Genomic DNA, 21,321 nt, shown 5'->3' with positions numbered 1-21,321 from the left:
CCAAAGGGAATAGACAGAAAGAAATATTCTAACTTGGGGCTGAAATAAATAAATGAAAACAAAGAGAACGCAAAGAGTCAATGAAGCAGAGAGTTAGTTCTTTGAAAAAAAAATCAAGGAAATCAACAAACTCTCAACCAAATAGCAGAATCAGAAATGAAAAGGGGGGCATAATAACACCAAGGAAACCCAGAGACTCATAAGGGCATGCTTTAAAAACAGCTACTCTACCAAATAGAAAGTAAAAAGAAATAGATAATTTTAAAAATATGTCCTACTTGCCAAAGTTAAATCAAGATCAGACAAGCTATTTAAACAGATGCATAGTCCCTAGGGGGGAAAAAAAGCAGTCATTAAATGTATCCCAAACAAAACAAAACAAAAACAACAACAAAAAAAAAAAACAGAACAAAAACCCAGGGTCAGATGGTTTTAGAACTGAATTCTGCCAGACGTTCAAAGAAGAGTTAATACCAATACTCCTCAAATTATCACACAAACCAGAAGCAGAAGGAACATTGCCCATTTCATTTTATGAGACCACAGTTACATTGATACCAAAAACCATATAAAGAGCCAGTAAAGAAATACAGATGAATTTCCAGTAACATAAATTTTAAAATACTCCATTCAAGAATACATCAAGGTTTGTCCACCATGATCAAGTCAGCTTCATCCTAGAGATGCAGAGATGGTTCAATACTCAAAAATCAACAAGTGTAATCCACTATATAAACAAACTGAAAAAAAACCCCACATGATCATCTCATTAGATGGAAAAACAAAAGTCTTTGACAAAATCCAACAGCTATTCATGATAAAAGTCTTGGAGAGATTAGGAGGTCTCAGGCATATAACGAAGGCAGTTTACAGCAAGCCCATGGCCAACATCAACTTAAATGGGGAGAAACTCAAAAAACAAATTTCCACTGAAATCAGGAACAAGACAAGGCTTCACACTCTCTGAATGCTTATTCAGTGTAGTATTTGAAACTTTAGCTAGAGCAATAGCACAACTGAAGGAGATCGTGGAGATATAAACTGGAAAGAAGTCAAAGTATCATTATTTTCAGATGATTTGATATACATAAGTGACCCTAAAATCCTACTGGAGAACTTCTCCAGCTAATAAACACATTCAGCAAAGTAACTTGAAACAAGATTAATGCACAAAGGTTGGTAGCCCTCCTGTATACAAACGGCAAATGGTCTGAGAAAGAAACCAGGAAAACAACGCCTATCACAACTGTGCACAAATAATACAAATTCACAAATAATACAAAATACCTTAGGGTGACTCTAACCAAGCAAGTGAGAGACTTTTATGATAAAAACTTCAAGTCTTCGAAGAAAGAAATTGAAGGAGATATCTAAAGATGAAAATATCTCCCGTGTTCACTAGGATTAACATAGTAAAAATGGCCATCTTACCAAAAGCAATCAACAGATTCAATGCAGTTCCCATCAGAGTTTCAACATACTTCTTCAAAGATCTGAAAGGACAATTCTCAGTTTCATATGGAAAATAAAAACAAAACAAAAAACAAAATCAGAACAAACAAGTAAACAAAACCAGGACAGCTAAAACCAATCCTGAACAATAAAAGAATTCCCAGAGGTTATCACCATTGCTGACTTCAAGTTAATATTTTTTCAAGTATTTTTATGGGACTTCTCATTTTTATGGGATATCTCTCTCTCTCTCTCTCTGTGTGTGTGTGTGTGTGTGTGTGTGTGTGTTTGCATGAGCAGTCTGAGTTCTGTGCTTGCTCCCATTTCTTTACTTCTGTCCATTTGTCTTGTCCGACTTCATCATGGTGATTTTTATCATATTTCATTTTATGTTGTTGTGTTTTCTTATTATCTCTTAGAAGCCTGCTATTTTCTAATGAGAGACAGGAAGGAAGTGGATCTGAATGGAAGAGGAGGTGGGGAGGAACTGGAAGGAGAAAAGGGATGGGAAACTATAAACTGGTCATAGTGTATGAGAAAATAATCTATTTTTAATAACAAGGGAAAAATAATTAGAAAACTACTTCATTTACAAGCTAAATTTTAAAAACTAAGACAAAAGTTCTCAACATCCCCATTGCTGTCGCCCTGGGCACAAGCCTTTAGCCTGACCTTCAGGGACACCTACATTCAAACCATGATGCTCTCTTTACCCACTGAGATTATCCCAGTGCCTTCCCTCTGACAGGTAGCTTTTAATCCCATCGCTTATGACCCATGACACCTTGGTACCTTCTTGACTGCTCCTATCCCATGACATTTGAATAGAACTCCTAGAGCCTTGCAGGGCCAAAAGGTGAAGGAGGATGGTGAGTCTAGGGGAAAGGAACAAAGGGCAAACAGGTAGACCACATCATCCAGGATTTCTGCGAGGTGGCTTTTGCTCTGTCCATTGTCTCACAGCGCCATCTGCTGTCAGATATAGGGGAATCTCACAGTTGCTGAATTTTTTGCCATTGTATTGGCTTTGCTGGGAACATTTACTTTCTTAAATCCCAATGAGCTGTTTTGAGACTTGCACACAGAAGCCTTTTCATTTCATCCATTTTGGTTCTTTTTTTTTTTTTGGTGTTCTTAGAGTTGTACAAACAAGGTTAGTTTCTTACTCATCTGTGAAACTGAAGACCGTGGTTTACAGCTGACTCTTGAGTGTGGCTGTTGCAGCATCCTCTTAGCTGTGCTGATGGCTTCCCCAGAGCCACATAGCTACATGCTGAGAGTGCACACCTGTTCACTCCTTCCTACTATCACCTGCCATGCACCTGCAGGGGCAGAAGGGCCGAGGAATGGCAGAGATGCCCAGCGTCTGCCTCACGCTAGACTCCAAGCTCCAAAAATATCCTCGAGTGTTTCAAGCCGGAAGCTGTAAGCTCTGAGCTCCCTTCCCTCGACTCCAACACTAGTTTCACAGTATTTGGCCAGCGTGTTGTCCAAATCACAGAATACGTTTCTCGGCTGTGCCTTCAGCAAATCTTGTGGCTCCAGGCAGGCCTACTACCCTAAAATAGGAAAAGCCTTACTTAAATAAATGTATGACCCTCCTGCACATTATAGAGGTTCAGGGGCACTGGGTATGTTTCTACTGTCCAATAAGATGAGTGGAAATAAACTATCAAGAGCTACAGGAGGAAAACCCAGCATGGAATCAGACAGTGGTAGACTATTAAGACCGTTAGGCATGAGCAGTGTTTCCGGTTTGTTCATGAAAATGCAAGGGAATTTCGTGATAGCAGGAAGTGCCTCCTTTGGGGTCACCTTGAGTTTGGCTGAGAGTAAAGGAGAGAGTAAAACAAGGTGGCCAAGAACCCAACACTAAAATCATCCTGGTGCTAGTTCTGTGAAACAGCCACCCCATGAGCAATGTCACCTGCATCATAGCTGCCACCTGTTCCTGGGGACTACGTGTAGACCTCTGGTGTCCCACTTGATCTGTGGGTGTTGTGAGCTGCAGTGCGTGGCGAGTGCAGTACAGGCTCTTTCCTCTCAGCCTGTTCTCCCTGGCTCAGTCATAGAAACTTGAATGCTCAGCCCGGCCAGCCTTCCATCCTAGGAAAGTTGCTCCTAACCTCCTCCTCCTCCTCCTCCTCCTCCTCCCTGTGACAAGTTTGTCCTCCCTGTGTCCAACCCACCAGCCTGACCCATGCAGGGGCAGCAGCAGCAGTGTGCCTCAGGCCCTCTGGTATGCTTCACAACAATTCATTTGTCCCCTCAGACTCAGCACAAGACACAGCACTCCTGGATCTCCTTTGTTCCCTTTCTATGGTCTGCTCTCTCCTGCCCAACTGGGTAGAAGATTGTGCTGTGGTTTTTTTCTTTTTACTAAAATGTCCCTGAGTATAAAAGTGACAGCCACAAGCCTGGTGCCAAGGGAGTAATGGGAAGAAACAGGCTCCCTGCTCCCAAATGCCCAGACCTGATGCAAAGGAACTTTCTTCTCCCTGAGTGGGAATCCCTTACCCCTTTGTCCTTACCCTCATCCCCATAGAAACAGCACAGGATGAAGCGGGGTGCACTGGAGATGACCCCACTCACTCAATACCAACACCAATAGCCAGCACCACCTTTGCTCTAGAATTAGAGTCCAGAGTGACAATAGACTTAGCCCAGTTAGGCCAGCTGGCGTAAGTCTTCCCTTGGGAGCTAGAGGGTATCCCATATTGGAGCATAAAGGAGCTAAGATAGAGGTCTAGTCTGCAAGGAGCCAGCTGTCCCCTCCTGGAACACACACGCCACAGACCCTTGGGCAGGAGAGGAATTGGGTCAGCAAACCTGAGCACAGTGGGATCCCTCAAGTTTTCAAGAGTGGGAGCCTCAAGGTCAGGGGTGCCTTAGTCCCAGAGCACCTGTTTTCCTAAGCAGTGATTCCAGGCAGCAAATGGCTGGCCCATTAATCTTGGGGTACATGGGTGATGGGAGGGTAAGGAGGTGAACACCTTCCTATTGATGACCCAGCAGAGTAGGACACATTTTTCTCAGACATCAGAAGCCCTTAGAGATTTGATTTCTGTAAGCTAATATCAGCAGCGTCAAAGGAGAACCATAGACTTACAGGGCAGAGAGGATGCTCAGCTCAGCTGCCAGTATGGTGAGACCGTTTAGGGGCCAACAGCTGCAATGGTCTCAAGATACTGCAGAAGGCTCATCTGGTGACATGTGATGACCACCCTTTCCTAGGTGGAAAACTGAGGTCAAGAGCCAGTAGCAGGCTTCTACTAGGCAAGCTCAGAGCAGCCTCAAAATTGGCAATCCCTCACCTAAGAAAGCTCAGCATGGCACATTGTTGAGCTGGCTGGGACTAAGCAGCCATCCGTGAGGAAGCAGCACCCTGCTGCACTGGCAGCTCCAACCAACAACACATTTTAGACACTGGGAAAACAGTGTCTGCTGTGACTTAGCTCTGGAAAATTATCCCTATACCCAGCTTGCTCTATCATTTTCTGAGATGCCACTTAGACCCTAGATGTTAGATGTTACTGCGAGACAGTATTCTTTAAATATTTGGGGGGGGGGTGGCTTAATTTAGAGAAAGAACATTCTGTAACTGTCCTTACAGTGATGAATTTATCAAAAATAAAGTCTCTATTCAAGTAATTGTAGGATTTAATTCACCACAGCTGGATATATCTGATAATATTTAAGTAAAGCTTCCCTTTGTGAAGGTATTTGGAAGGAGAAAAGTCACACTTTCTTCTGGGATGGCAAGGAAAGTCTTTGTGCATTCTGTGTCTCTAGGGGTAACTGTTTCAACTGATGGTGTTGGTGTTCCTTATGCAAATGTCAGGGAAAACAATTTAGGCGAGCCCTGCATCCACTTAGGTGCCACCTGAGCAGACAGCAGGTGTAGAAACAGGCTATATCACCTCTCCTCTGACTCAGTTTACTGCAAACCGTGAGTGCCCTGCCCTTAACACATAAGCACATCAAAAGAAAACTTGAGACACTGCCAGATGCCTACGTGACTTTAACAAACTGGACAGGACTTCAAGTGTAAGGAAGGGTCCCTTACACAGTGATAACCATAAAGACTTCCTAGTTCTGAGCTCAACCCTCGGCCAGCTTCAAAAAGAATCTGCTTTGTGGAGGAATCGTGTGGCCACGTGAGTTCAAAGGTAGATCTGAAGTGGCGTGGAAAGCCAACAGTGGTCACAAGGCAGAGCACGCATATGCTAGTCTGATTCCTTTTTCTTTCAAAGAGAGCCCCCTTGGAACTGGCTGCTGAAGCCAATTCAGTTTGTTCCTCAAGGTCACTAAAAAGGATGAAGATGCTGTGGGCCTTACATGCTCCCCCACCATCAATCACTACATCCACAAGTCACCAAAGAGCTCAGGTGTCTGCAGGTATCTTCTGTAAAGCTTTTTGCCTCGACACTTAACGTGGGGTTTAGTAAAGTAAGCACTTTAGTGAGCTATATTTCAAAACTTCACAAAGTGGTAGACAGGGAAGGATATGAGTTCCAAACTATTTTCTGGAAGAAATGTTATGAACATTCTACTGAGAGAACAAATTTCACAATATGTCTGTTCTGTGTCTCCCACAGTGATAAGGAGATGTAGGGTCAGGAAGGGCCATGGTCCAGATGGGGCCAAGGACATGTGACCAAAGAGCACAAAACACCAGAAGCTTGTACCACAGGAAGCAGTAAAAAATCAGAATTTAATTCTCACTCCTATGATTGAAGCTAGTGGAAGGAACTAAAGGCTGGGGGCTGACGGGAAGGTGTTCAGTTAGGAAATGTGCTTGCAAGTAATGATTGTGTGCAAGCATGTCTTTCTAATTATTGGTTTTCTATCCATCTTATTTGTATGATCTATACACAGCTTTATTTATTTAAACTAAAATTTTCCAAAAGCATAAGACATGTCAAAATATTGTAGATGATCTGTTTCTAAAACTTATGCAAAAATTGGTATTTGCTGGGCAATGATGGTTGGGAACACCTGTCATCTTGATGCATGAGGAGAAGGCTTAAACTCATGCCTCAGTCATTCAAGTTCCCCAAAGCTGAGAGGCCACGCATACCAAATAGGATTGTGCTCCAGGTCCAGAGGATCCAGGAGCTATGGCCCCTTCTGATCATAAACGACTTCCCTCACAGAGCCAGGCCACCATGGCCTCTACCTCTGCACTGAGATCCTCCAGTGTCAGTTGGTGGGAACTTCAACAGACACTTGCTCTCTTGGTCCTTATAGATTCATCTTCTAGTGAAGGAGCAAAGCCCTAAGGGGCATCTCAGAACTCTATGGCTCTATAGCAAGCCTAGGGGTGCTAAACTCTGACATCTTCTTTCTTACAAACTGTTCCACTCCTTGGGACACCTTCAATGTTAACAACACTGAAAATTGTTGGAGAGGGTTTTTCCCTGCCACCCCATCCATCTGCTCCCCTAGAACTCTCTGGACCAGTGGAGACGTCTGTAAAAGACCTCAGCATGCAAGATGAGCATTATCATGCAGGAATGAGCACTTGTATATAGGGATGAACACACCCATGTAGGAATGAGCACTAGCATGCAGGATGAGCATTATCATCCAGGGATGAGCACAGGCATGCAGGGATCAGCACAGGCATGCAGGAATGAGCACACCCATGCAGGATGAGCACTAGCATGCAGGGATGAGCACTAGCATGCAGAGATGAACACACACATATAGGATGAGCACTAGCATTCAGTATGAGCACTTCTATGAGTTTCTGAGACACTAGCTCATTAATAGACAGAGTGTGGAAGTCATCACTGTAAAAGAGACAGACTTTGGATGTGTCCATGGTCTGAATGGACATTGCAAGATAAACAAAATGTGCACAGGCCAGGCAGAAACTTTCCTTCCCACATAACTTGCTTTAGAAGTTGAGTCAGTGATTCTCTTAGACCTTGGAGTTCATTAGAGATGTTTTGTCCCCTTGGGTGTCAGTATTAGGAAAGCTGTTTGGTGCAGGAGGAGAATCGACCAGACTCTCTATGTGTGGATTAGGAGACCACATACAGAAGTGGCTCAAACCAGTTTTCCCAGCATGAGATCCAGAGAGTATAACACGTCTCACAGAATGTAGCTCAGCCTGACAGGTGTGTGCTCAAGAAAGCTACAGCTGGCACAACCATCATTGCCATGGGAGCACCACAGAGTAGACCAGTAGATAATAAGACTTCCTAGAAAATCAGCCATGACTATGAAACAGAAACATATGCTAGGGCGGCAGAGAGATTGCCACAAGATTTTCCCATAAACCCAAGGGAATCCATTCATTTCCATTTCTGCTAGTCATTTCAGGGCATGCCAAAAAGCAGTGTGCTTCACTTTGCCGCTCACTCTCTAGAGATGCTTCAACCTGGACCAGCTCAAGATGTGGTTGTGGGATGTGGGAAGCTGCAAACGCCATTACAAGATAGCGCTGGCTACCACTGGCCACCGCCCATGATTATGGGTAAACAACCAATGTGCGCATGTGCATAAGAGTTTTTTGCCTAGTCACTGCCTGTCCCGAGGCATATTAATGAGGTAATGGTAGCATAACCAATCAGGTATGGACACGTCACTCCTAGGCCTATATAAGCAGCACTATTTCTGGGGCTCAGGGTCTCTTCGCCTCTGCAATCAAGCTCTCCCAATAAACGTGTACAGAAGGATCCTGTTGCAGCTTCTTTCTTGGTGGCAAGCCAGGGCACGCACAAGAGTGGGTAGCTGCCAGTCCAAAGAAAAGGGTTAGTTGCCCCATACGGACTGGATAGCAGGGGAGGGCTGCCTCCTAGAAGGGGAAGGTGGATCAGAGTCAGCAGGCTACTCTGCTTTGAATCCAGTTGTGTCTCAGAGAAGTGAAGGACTCTCTTAGAACTTGGGAGTCACTCAAATTCCACCTGAGGCAGCCAAGAAGCTTTAATGAACAAGTGCCTTTGGAATCACCTTTTCAGTCTGTGAACTCCTCCAACCATGTTGGTTTTGGACACCACAGGGAGCCATCTTTCCTAGCACAAGCCAGGAGCTCACAGGCAAACCTTATCAGAAATCTACCTTCAGTTAAGCCTCGTCTAGCCTCAATAGGAAAAGATGAGCCTATTCCTACTACAGCTTGGTATGCTAAAGTAGATTGCTATCCATAGGAGGTCTCTGCTTCTCTGAGGAGAAAGGGAGAGGGAGAGTTGAGAGAGGGGGCGGGGGGAGAAAGGACGGGGGAGAGGAAGCTCTGATCAGGATGTAGGGTAAATAAATAAATGGAAAAAATACAAGATATAAAAATAATAAAAATTTAAAACCTTTTTGGGTTTAATAATTTTAAAAAAGATGGAAATGTACCTCCACATTAGTCCTTTGTGCCTTCAGTCTTTCAGCCATTGGATCCCAGTAGCTTTTCCCTGTACCCATTGGCCAGTCTTAGATACAGAAATACCTCCCTCCCACAGGTGGTCTTACCTAGACATATCATGCTCATCTCAATAAGCATATGGGTAGCTAATCACCACAGAAATTATTGTGAAGGGGGAAGAAAAGTTCCTTAAAGCTAATTACTACTGCAGAGCTTTGAAATCAGGAGACAGTGCATGGCTAAGTGACCATGGGTAGTTCAGGTAAACCCAAAGGGGAGACAATCATTTTAGAGACAGTTTACAACTGTGACAGAAATGAGAAAAGCAATTGATAAAAAGGCTTTACTGTATGCTCCAGCCAGAATTTATTTGAATAACTTTCTAAATAACCTTAGTCTTGTTTTATAGAATTATTAAGAGTTGAATGGGGCCCTTCTGGTCCGACCAGTACCAGGGTAGCTAGGGCGCAGAGTCGGCTGACACCCTCCAGCTACCCACAACACCCGCCACAGGATCTTAAGACTTCTGGTGAGTGGAACACAGCGTCTGCTCCAATCCAATCGCGCGGGTCTGAGACTGCATTAGTTAGGGAAGCAGAAAACCCGGCCTGAGTAGGGGCACAAGCCCCTTCTGGTCCGACCAGCACCAGGGTAGCTAGGGTGCAGAGTCAGCTGACACCCACCAGCTACCCACAACACCCACCACGGGATCTTAAGACTTCTGGTGAGTGGAACACAGCGTCTGCTCCAATCCAATCGTGCGGGACCTGAGACTGCATTAGTTAGGGAAGCATGCCTGAGTAGGGGCACAAGTCCCTTCCGGTCCAACCAGCACCGGGGTAGCTAGGGCACAGAGTCAGCTGACACCCGCCAGCTACTCACAACACCAGCCATGGGATCTTAAGACTTCAGGTGATCCGGCCACCCTCCCAGCCAGAGGACAGGTCTCTGCCCCTCCCGGGAGCCCTTTGCCTCAGGATCAGCGGGAGCCATCTTGGTTCTGGGACTCTGCTGAACTTAGTCTGCACAGGTGAGAGTGTGCACCACAGAAGCTGACAGCTTCTGGGATAGGCAGGAGCCACAGAGCCTCTGAGGCAGTGCCCTTTTCGGGACCTAGACATCCATCCACCCTCCAGGCCAGAGGACAGGAGTCCACGTGGCCCGGGAGCCCTTTGCCTCAGGATCTATCTTGGTTCCGGGACTCCAGCGTACTTAGGAACTTAGTCTGCACAGGTGAGAGTGTGCACCACAGAACCTGACAGCTTGTGGGACAGGCAGGAGCCACAGAGCCATTGAGGCAGCACCCTTTTCGGGTCCTAGACATCTGGCCACCCTCCAGGCCAGAGGACAGGTGTCCACCCGGCCCAAGAGCCCTTTGCCTCAGGATCGGCGGGAGCCATCTTGGTTCCCGGACTCCGCTGAACTTAGTTTGCACAGGTGAGAGTGTGCGCCACAGAAGCTGACAGCTTCTGGGACAGGCAGGAGCCACAGAGCTACTGAGGCAGCACCCTTTTCGGGCCCCAGACATGTGGCCACCTTCCTGGCCAGAGGACAGGTGTCCACCCGGCCCAGGAGGCTTTTGCCTCTAGATTGGCGGTAGCCATCTTGGTTCCAGTACTCCACCGAACATAGTCTGCACAGGTGAGAGTGTGCACCACACAAGCTGACAGCTTCTGTGACCCACCAAAGCAACACAGCTTCAGGGAAAGGTCCTGTTTTGGGCCTTCATCTTCGGCCAGGAGGAGGTCCAAACACCAGATATCTGTGCACCTTCCCTGTAAGAGGAGAGCTTGCCTGCAGAGAGGGCTCTGACCACTGAAACTCAGAGGAGAGAGCCTGTCTCCCAGGTATACTGATAGAGGCTAACAGAATCACCAGAAGAACAATCTCTAAACAGAGACAACTATAACAACTAACTCCAGAGATTACCAGATGGTGAAAGGTAAGTGTAATAATCATACTAACAGAAATCAAGACCACTCACCATCATCAGAACCCAGCACTCCCACTTTGCCCAATCCAGGGCACCCCAACACATCGGAAAAGCTAGACCCTGATCTAAAAGCATATCTCATGATGATGGTAGAGGACATCAAGAAGGACTTTAATAACACACTTAAAGAAATACAGGAGAACACTGCTAAACAGGTAGAAGACATTAAAGAGGAAGCACAAAAATCCCTTAAAGAATTGCAGGAAAACCAGACCAAACAGGTGATGGAATTGAATAAAACCATCCAAGACCTAAAAAGGGAAGTAGACACAATAAAGAAAACCCAAATTGAGGCAAGGCTGGAGATAGAAACCCTAGGAAAGAAATCTGGAACCATAGATGTGAGCATCAGCAACAGAATACAAGAGATGGAAGAGAGAATCTCAGGTGCAGAAGACTCCATAGAGAACATCGGCACAACAATCAAAGAAAATACAAAATCCAAAAAGATCCTAACTCAAAACATCCAGGAAATCCAGGACACAATGAGAAGACCAAACCTACAGATAATAGGAGTAGATGAGAATGAAGATTTTCAACTCAAAGGACCAGCAAATATCTTCAATAAAATTATTGAAGAAAACTTCCCAAACCTAAAGAAAGAGATGCCCAAAAACATACAAGAAGCCTACAGAACTCGAAATAGACTGGACCAGAAAAGAAATTCCTCCGGACACATAATAATCAGAACAACAAATGCACTAAATAAAGATAGAATACTAAAAGAAGTAAGGGAAAAAGGTCAAGTAACATAAAAAGGCAAGCCTATCAGAATTACACCATATTTTTCACCAGAGACTATGAAAGCCAGAAGAGCCTGGACAGAAGTTATACAGAAACTAAGAGAACACAAATTCCAGCCCAGGCTACGATACCCAGCCAAACTCTCATTTACCATAGATGGAGAAACCAAAGTATTCCACAACAAAACCAAATTCACACATTATCTTTCCACGAATCCAGCCCTTCAAAGGATAATAACAGAAAAAAACCAATACAAGGACAGAAACCACGTCCTAGAAAAAGCAAGAAGGTAATCCCTCAACAAACCTAAAAGAAGACAGCCACAAGAACAGAATGCCAACTCTAACAAAAAAAAAAAAAATAAAAGGAAGCAACAATTACTTTTCCTTAATATCAATGGACTCAACTCCCCAAGAAAAAGACATAGACTAACAGACTGGCTACACAAACAGGACCCAACATTTTGCTGCTTACAGGAAACTAATCTCAGAGAAAAAGATAGGCACTACCTCAGAATGAAAGGTTGGAAAACAATTTTCCAAGCAAATGGTAGGAAGAAACAAGCTGGAGTAGCCATTATAATATCTGATAAGATTGACTTCCAACCCAAAGTCATCAAAAAAGACAAGGAAGGGCACTTCATACTCATCAAAGGTAAAATCCTCCAAGAGGAACTATCAATTCTGAATATCTATGCTCCAAATACAAGGGCAGCCATATTCATTAAAGAAACTTTAGTAAATCTCAAAGCACACATTGCACCTCACACAATAATAGTGGGAGACTTCAACACACCACTTTCACCAATGGACAGATCATGGAAACAGAAACTAAACAGGGACACAGTGAAACTAACAGAGGTTATGAAACAAATGGATCTGACAGATATCTACAGAACATTTTATCCTAAAAAAAAAAGGATATACCTTCTTCTCAGCACCTCACGGTACCTTCTCCAAAACTGACCACATAATTGGTCACAAAACAAGCCTCAATATATACAAAAATATTGAAATTGTCCCATGCATCCTATCAGATCAACATGGACTAAGGCTGATCTTCAATAACAAAATAAATAATAGAAAGCCAACACACACGTGGAAACTAAACAACACTCTTCTCAATGATACCTTGGTCAAGGAAGGAATAAAGAAAGAAATTAAGGACTTTTTGGAGTTTAATGAAAATGAAGCCACAACATACCCAGACTTATGGGACACAATGAAAGCATTTCTAAGAGGAAAACTCATAGCTCTGAGTGCCTCCAAAAAGAAACTAGAGAGAGAACACATTAGCAGCTTGACAACACACCTAAAAGCTCTAGAAAAAAGGAAGCAAATTCACCCAGGAGGAGTAGATGGCAGGAAATAATCAAACTCAGGGGTGAAATCAACCAAGTGGAAACAAGAAGAACTATTCAAAGAATCAACCAATCGAGGAGCTGGTTCTTTGAGAAAATCAACAAGATAGATAAACCCTTAGCCAGACTCACTAGAGGACATAGGGAAAGTATTCTAATTAACAAAATCAGAAATGAAAAGGGAGACATAACAACAGGCCCTGAAGAAATCCAAAACACCATCAGATCCTTCTACAAAAGGCTATACTCAACAAAACTGGAGAACCTGGATGAAATGGACAAGTTTCTAGACATATACCAGGTACCAAAGTTAAATCAAGATCAGGTTAATGATCTAAACAGTCCCATATCCCCTAAAGAAATAGAAGCAGTCATTAATAGTCTCCCAACCAAAAAAAGCCCAGGACCAGATGGGTTTAGTACAGAGTTCTATCAGACCTTCAAAGAAGATCTAATCCCAGTTCTTCACAAACTATTCCACAAAATAGAAACAGAAGGTACTCTACCCAACTCATTCTATGAAGCCACAATTACTCTGATACCTAAACCACAAAAAGACCCAACAAAGATAGAGAACTTCAGACCAATTTCCCTTATGAATATCGATGCAAAAATCCTCAATAAAGTTCTTGCTAACCGAATCCAAGAACATATCAAAACAATCATCCATCCTGACTAAGTAGGTTTCATCCCAGGGATGCAAGGATGGTTCAATATATGGAAATCCATCAACGTAATCCAGTATATAATCAAACTCAAAGATAAAAACCACATGATCATATCGTTAGATGCTGAGAAAGCATTTGACAAAATCCAACACCCATTCATGATAAAAGTCTTGGAAAGATCAGGAATTCAAGGCCCATACCTAACCATGATAAAAGCAATCTACAGCAAACCAGTAGCCAACATCAAAGTAAATGGTGAGAAGCTGGAAGAAATCCCACTAAAATCAGGGACTAGACAGGCTGTCCACTAACTCCCTACCTATTCAACATTGTACTTGAAGTCCTAGCCAGAGAAATTAGACAACAAAAGGAGATCAAGGGGATACAAATTGGAAAAGAAAAGTCAAAATATCACTTTTTGCAGATGATATGATAATATATATAAGTGACCCTAAAAATTACACCAGGGAACTCCTAAACCTGATAAATAGCTTCAATGAAGTAGCTGGATATAAAATTAACTCAAGCAAGTCAATGACCTTTCTGTACACAAAGGATAAACAGACTGAGAAAGAAATTAGGGAAACTACACCCTTCTCAATAGTCACAAATACTATAAAATACCTTGGCGTGACTCTAACTAAGGAAGTGAAAGATCTGAATGTGATAAGAACTTCAAGTCTCTGAAGAAAGAAATTAAAGAAGATCTCAGAAGATGGAAAGATCTCCCATACTCATGGATTGGCAGGATCAACATTGTAAAAATGGCTATCTTGCCAAAAGCAATCTACAGATTCAATGCAATCCCCATCAAAATTCCAACTCAATTCTTCAACGAATTAGAAAGGGCAATCTGCAAATTCATCTGGAACAACAAAAAACCTAGGATAGCAAAAACTCTTCTCAAGGATAAAAGAACTTCTGGTGGAATCACCATGCCTGACCTAAAGCTGTACTACAGAGCAATTGTGATAAAAACTGCATGGTACTGGTATAACGACAGACAAGTAGACCAATGGAATAGAATTGAAGACCCTGAGATGAACCTACACAGCTATGGTCACTTGATCTTTGACAAGGGAGAAAAAACCATGCAGTGGAAAAAATACAGCATTTTCAACAAATGGTGCTGGCACAACTGGCGGTTATTATGTAGAAGAATGCGAATTGATCCATTCCTATCTCCTTGTACTAGGTCAAATCTAAGTGTATTAAGGAACTCCACATAAAACCAGAGACACTGGAACTTATAGAGAAGAAAGTAGGGAAAAGCCTCGAAGATTTGGGTGCAGGGGAAATATTCCTGAATAGAACAGCAATGGCTTGTGCTGTAAGATGTAGAATCAATAAATGGAACCTCATAAAGTTGCAAAGCTTCTGCAAGGCAAAAGACACCGTCAATAAGACAAAAAGACCACCAACAGATTGGGAAAGGATCTTCACCTATCATAAATCAGATAGGGCACTAATATCCAATATATATAAAGAACTCAAGAAGGTGGACTCCAGAAAATCAAATAACCCCATTAAAAATGGGGCTCAGAACTGAACAAAGAATTCTCACCTGAGGAATACCGAATGGCAAAGAAGCACCTGAAAAAATGTTCAACATCCTTAATCATCAGGGAAATGCAAATCAAAACAACCCTGAGATTCCACCTCACACCAGTCAGAATGGCTCAGATCAAAAATTCAGGTGACAGCAGATGCTGGCGAGGATGTGGAGAAAGAGGAACACTCCTCCATTGTTGGTGGATTGCAAGCTTGTACAACCACTCTGGAAATCAGTTTGGCGGTTCCTCAGAAAATTGGACATAATACTACCAGAGGATCCAGCAATACCTCTCCTGGGCATATATCCAGAAGATGTTCCAACCGGTAAGAAGGACACATGCTCCACTATGTACATAGCAGCCTTATTTATAATAGCCAGAAGCTGGAAAGAACCCCTTTGCCCCTCAACAGAGGAATGGATACAGAAAATGTGGTACATTTACACAATGGAGTACTACTCAGCTATTAAAAGGAATAAATTTATGAAATTCCTAGGCAAATGGATGGACCTGGAGGGCATCATCTTGAGTGAGGTAACACAATCACAAAGGAACTCACACAATATGTACTCACTGATAAGTGGATATTAGCCCCAAAACTTAGGATACCCAAGATATAAGATACAATTTGTTAAACGCATGAAACTCAAGAAGAACAAAGACCAAAGTGTGGACACTGTGCCCCTTCTTAGAATTGGGAACAAAACACCCATGGAAAGTGTTATAGAGATAAAGTTTGGAGCTGTGACGAAAGGATGGACCATCTAAAGACTGCCATATCCAGGGATCCATCCCATAATCAGCTTCCAAACGCTGACACCATTGCATACACTAGCAAGATTTTGCTGAAAGGACCCAGATATAGCTGTCTCTTGTGAGACAATGCGGAGGCCTAGCAAACACAGAAGTGGATGATCACAGTCAGCTTTTGGATGGATCACAGGGCCCCCTATCTGCAACCCTATAGGTGGAACAACATTATGAACTAACCAGTACCCCGGAGCTCTTGACTCTAGCTGCATATGTATCAAAAGATGGCCTAGTCGGCCATCACTGGAAAGAGAGGCCCATTGGATTTGCAAACTTTATATGCCCCAGTACAGGGGAACGCCAGGGCCAAAAAGTGGGAGTGGGTGGGCAGGGGAGTGGGGAGGGGGAGTGTATTAGGGACTTTTTGGATAGCATTGGAAATGTAAATGAGGAAAATACCTAATAAAAAAATTAATTCAAAAAGAAAAAAAGAGTTGAATGAGCCAGCTAGATTTTTTTCAGCTTTGTTACTGAATCCTGGGAAGAAAACTCTAGCCAATGGAGTTCTAGAATACTTCCCCTGACACCAATTGGCTGGGGCCCTGTACTGCCCACAGACAGACACTGGGTACCTGTGAGTGTCATAGGAGAGTCATAGGAGAGCCTGGGCTGTGTTGCTCAAAGCATGCCGGGGGGGGGTGGGGAGTCTTATGGGCAATGATGCCAAAGGGAGGGACTCAGAGAACTTTAAGACACTCAGGGCTGCAGATGACTCTGTGATAGCTCCAAGAGTGTGCTCCAAACCCAAGGCATGTCAGGAGAGCCTCTGAGGTTCTGTTGTCTAAACTATCTGAGTCTGGTTTCTGACAGCTCACTCATACTGTTCTAGAGCACATGGATGCTGGAAAAGCATCTATATGCAGAGGTTCCCTTCTAATCCACTGCTGATCCTGTTGGGTCCTTCTCAAGAGATCCCAAGAGATCCCAAGAGTTCCCTTCCCCCATATTCCCAGAGGCCACACCAAAGAATGCATGGTGGAAAAAAAAATCCTGCTTACAAATATACAAAACAAAACAAAAAACACAAAAAAGAACCAAAACAAAACAAAAACCAAAAACCAAAAAAAAAAAAAAAAAAAAAACACAAAAGAAACCTTCTCTAACCTTCCACCACTATCCCACCTCCACCCTACCTCCCTATCCCCAACCCACATCCTCCTGCTCAGAGTGCAAGCACAACTGATGGCAGCAGGGGGCTAGTGGGATTCTCTGAGAGGCTGTACTTCTTCCTGTGCCCACATGGCTCTGTGGCTTCCTCTCTCCTACCTACAGAGATCATTAGGACAATCTTCAAGCTTCCCAAGGTTTTTCTGCAGTTGATTCATCCAACAAACAAGAACACTTTTACTGGGAAAAAAAAGAGAAAGAGAAAGAGAAAGAGAGAGAGAAAGAGAGAGAGAAAGAGAGAGAGAGAAAGAGAGAGAGAAAGAGAGAGAGAGAGAGAGAAAGAGAGAGAGAGAGGGGGGGGGAAGAGGAAGAGGAGGAGGAGGAGGAAGAGGAAGAGGAGGAAGAGGAGGAAGAGGAGGAAGAGGAGGAAAAGGAAAAGAGTAAACCTAAAGTTAAAACCAGTCTCTGTGTCCTCAGAAAAAACAGCTTTGGCCCTGAGTGCGGCCAGCTGTCCACAGGGTCTGTGGTGACTCTGTCTTTTCTCTTCCTCCTGCTTGTCTGTGGAAAATGGGGACTGCAGATGGAAGCTTCAGCAAAGAGTATGTCTCCGTGGGAGAGCCAAATTTCAGCAAGTCAAGGGCATGCCTCCCTCCAGGCTGGTCTAGTTCTCCTCACAGAGGAATGGAGGCTTTGGAAACAGACTCTTAGGAGCTACTCCTCCAGCTCCCTTGAGACACCAGCCCCCCATTGACACCATGCTGAGGTCCCTCCCTCCCTCAGGTCCAACACCCTTGTACCCCAAAAGGGAGATGTGAGTGTCTCAGTCTGTGTGTCAACTTGAAGTGAGCATGTTAGAGCATTCTCAACACAAACACCCCTTCATACTGGTCTCTCTGGGCCTTAGTATAAAGGAGCAAATTCCAGCACAGCCTTGGTGGTCCCTTATAAAGGCCACCACCTGTAGCTGGGCAGAAAGCCTGGTAGCATCAGGGCACTCAGTACAGAAGAGTCTCTGCCCTGCAGGGACAGCCAGATGTCTTCCTCTGTCCCTTATGGTACAGCATCAGCTTGCAAAGTGACCCTTGCTCTCAGCTAGCCACCTGCTGTGTTCACTGCATGCCCAAGCAACTGGCATACAGCAGGCTTCTACTTAGGGTCTATGAACAACAAACCAGGTCTTCTTTTCGAAGTGTGTTAGCTCAGACCCAAGACTAATATTGGCCAACCAGAGGGAAAGGGCGCCCCTGGTGTCTAACATGGAAATGACATACTTCTGCTACTCAGTAGAGCACTAACATGCGTCATGACCAACAGCAGACAGGAAGACCTTCCCAAAATACTCTTCTCAAATGTTTTCTCTGTCTTTATATTTTTCTCTTGTATGGGTGTTTTGCCTGCTTATATGTGCATGTCTGGTCAGAAGATGACTGGAGTGACCCATGGTTGTGCATCCTCATGTAGGTGCTGAGAATAGAACCTGGGACCTATGGAAAAGCAGCCAAGACTCTTAACCACTGAGCCATCTGTCTAGCTCCCCGAATGGATGCAACTTGAAATAATCATATTCATAAGTCACAAAAAGACAAATAGTGTATGTTTTCTCTCATTTGTGGGTTTTAGGCTTTATAAATTCATAAAGTCCCATATGCACAGATGACATCAAAATAGAAGAAAAACAGTATAGGGGATCTGAGAGAATTAATGGAGGAGGCTGAGAAAGAAGATGTAGCAGAGTATGGGAAATAGCTCAAAATACATATTAAGCTGCATGATGATAGCCTTGGGTAACTCAGTATAATACAAATTTAAGGAACTGTTAGCAACTATGTAGGGTGTGCTCAGCATCTAACACACTCTCACCATTGCAGGGTCTCCCAAGTGCTCAGATTCATTTGCAGCCTCACTTCACAAGGAGTCAGTCAGCCTCCCAGCCTAGCACACTGGCTCATCAAAGCCAGCTCCACTCTTAGGACCCTAAAGGCTCCAGGGGCCATTATGCTGGGTTGAGTGCAAGTTGTTGTACGAGTTGGATTTGTCATGGAAAAGATTCCCCTGACACACGGGAAGGGCAGTCCTTACCCTCTTTGCTTTGCAGTAACTGATCTGGGGCAGCTATGCTCTTCAAGGGTCCTTGACAACACCAAGCAAGCAAGTTTGTTTCTAAGAGACTCCTTTTCTTTCATCTGTAACCTCCAGAGAGGGCTAGAATTCTCTGCTTCACCTCAATGTTGTGGTTGACACTCACTACCTGGCTTGTTTGTTTCTTATTTATCTGCAAAGGGGAAAGGCAACTGTCTGGGTCCTTGTAGCACATCTCCAACTCCAAACTTGAACCACATCCACCTCCTACTGTGTGCTGGGCTGAACTCTGACCAAAGCCACGTCCTACTGTGTGCTGAGCATGTCTTTGTTTGATGTCTTCTGGTATTTCCTCAAAGACCCAGTATTATTCCTTAGAGGGGTTCTGAGCCAGCTGTGGGGTTAGAAACATCAGGCACATAGCAGCCAAAGACATAGCTGTGTTTAACCTGGCCCCTCCAGATGCCAAATTTATATGCTTAGCTGCTTCTCCAACTCCATTTCCTTCCCTTTGTCCCACATTTCACACACCCCCCCCCCCAAAGATTTATTGTATGAGTGTTCTAGCTGCATATATACCTGCATGCCAGAAGAGGGCAGCAGATCCCATTATAGATGGTCGTGAGCCACCATGTGGTTGCTGGGAATTGAATTCTGGAAGACCAGCCGCTGACCAGCCTGTCCTATCTCTTTCTCAAACAAATTCTCCCAAGTCCCTCTGAATGAGATCTAGTTAGTGGGCTAATATGGCCCCACCACTTCACAAGGAAGCACTCCCCAGATTAGCCTCCTCCAAATCCTATAAGTCAAGAGCTTCGTTTCCTTAAACAAAATGTCTTGTAGCTACATTGAGGCATACTGAGGGACCAGGAACCCAAGAAACCAGGCTCTTCTGTTAACTGGCCTGCTGCTACAGTTTGGAGGGTCCAGATTTTAGTAAATAGTCATGTATTCTTTTTCTCCTGTTTACAGGGCTAAGCAGACCAGGATTCCTTCTACCCTGATGGACTTAGTTCTGGTGGGCTTTCCTTCCTCTTTTAGGAGAGCATTGGCCTGTACATCAAAAAATTCACAAAGAGGAGCGCTGTCATGATTCCTCCACTCTCCAGACACAGGAAGCACCACATTATAGCACAGTTTTCAGTTTGGTTTTCCTTCCCAGGCCTCACTGCTGAAACACAGCTGTTAAAGATCAGGGTTAACTCCAGGATCCTCTTCATTGGTGGCCAGCCCTCCAGTCCCTCCTGCCTTGGCAGAGCAGGCCTTTACAGCACAAACGAGTGCCAGCCTCTTACCAGGTAGGACTCTGAGCATATGCTGCCACCTTGTGGAACACCAAAGGCAGAGCAGGCTCCACTCTGTCAGGGAAGCAGGGTTACCTACTCTGAAATCTGTGTCCCTTGCTGTATGGGATGAAAAAGACTGAAAGTGTCAGCTCCCTCACCCACGAATACCGCCAAAGTTTTCTCCAGCTGTGAGTCAGCCTGTTGTTGGATCCCCTGGCCTGTATCCTGTCCCCCTCTATCCTGATGGAGATGATGCATTTGGGGCTCTTCTGCCAAGGGCTTTCTCACTGTTGGAGCAGCAGGGGCTGGTTAGAGAAAAGGTGAGGATTTCTATGCATCCTGTTCCCATGATGGAAACAGCACCGTGGATGATCCCAGATGCTCTCCCTTCCACCGACACCCATCTTAGGACATCTGCAAGGTCTTTAGCTTTACCCACATCTCTTCTTTCAGAGTTCAGGTAGCACACAGGCAATCCTGAGCAAGGCAGACTTTGATCACCTGTGCCTCTGACTCTGCTCTGCTGTCCCTCCGCCCCTGTGCCTGTGCAGAAAAACCACACACACACACACACACACACACACACACACACACACACACACTAAAGCAATATCGTCTCTCTCTGTATCTTTGGAAAGGTCTTCTTTTCCTATGCTCCCTGCCTCCCTCATCCCAGGTGTCTGTAGATGTAACATCTGGTGCAATGATGGAAAGCAGATGGATGCTCAGAGAGTGTGCTCCCCCATGCTTCCAGGTCTCTTCCCAGAGAAAGCCTTTCCTAGGCCTATTTCACACACAGCAAGGAACACTTCAATAGCCTCTTGGGGAACTCTACTATCTTCTATTCATCTCTGTCTCCGCTCCGATCTTTCCTTGACAACCTCCAAAGATATACACCCTGGTTACGGC

General features: G+C 44.4%; 1 long non-coding RNA gene across 1 annotated transcript in view; it reads right to left on the bottom strand.

Moving 5' to 3' along the window:
* Positions 1-21,321, bottom strand: part of LOC147001211 (uncharacterized) — a 41,226-nt gene that overhangs the window by 7,300 nt on the left and 12,605 nt on the right. The window contains exon 3 of the long non-coding RNA XR_015045205.1: positions 1,432-1,493. This is a non-coding gene — a long non-coding RNA (uncharacterized LOC147001211). The remainder of the gene's footprint in view (positions 1-1,431; positions 1,494-21,321) is intronic.

The sequence above is a fragment of the Mus caroli genome, unplaced genomic scaffold (genome assembly GCF_978045245.1).
Source record: "Mus caroli unplaced genomic scaffold, Mus_caroli_1 scaffold_14, whole genome shotgun sequence".
NCBI lineage: Eukaryota > Metazoa > Chordata > Mammalia > Rodentia > Muridae > Mus > Mus caroli.
The sequence above is the reverse complement of the archived record's forward strand: the minus strand, read 5'-3'. Positions and strand labels throughout refer to the sequence as shown.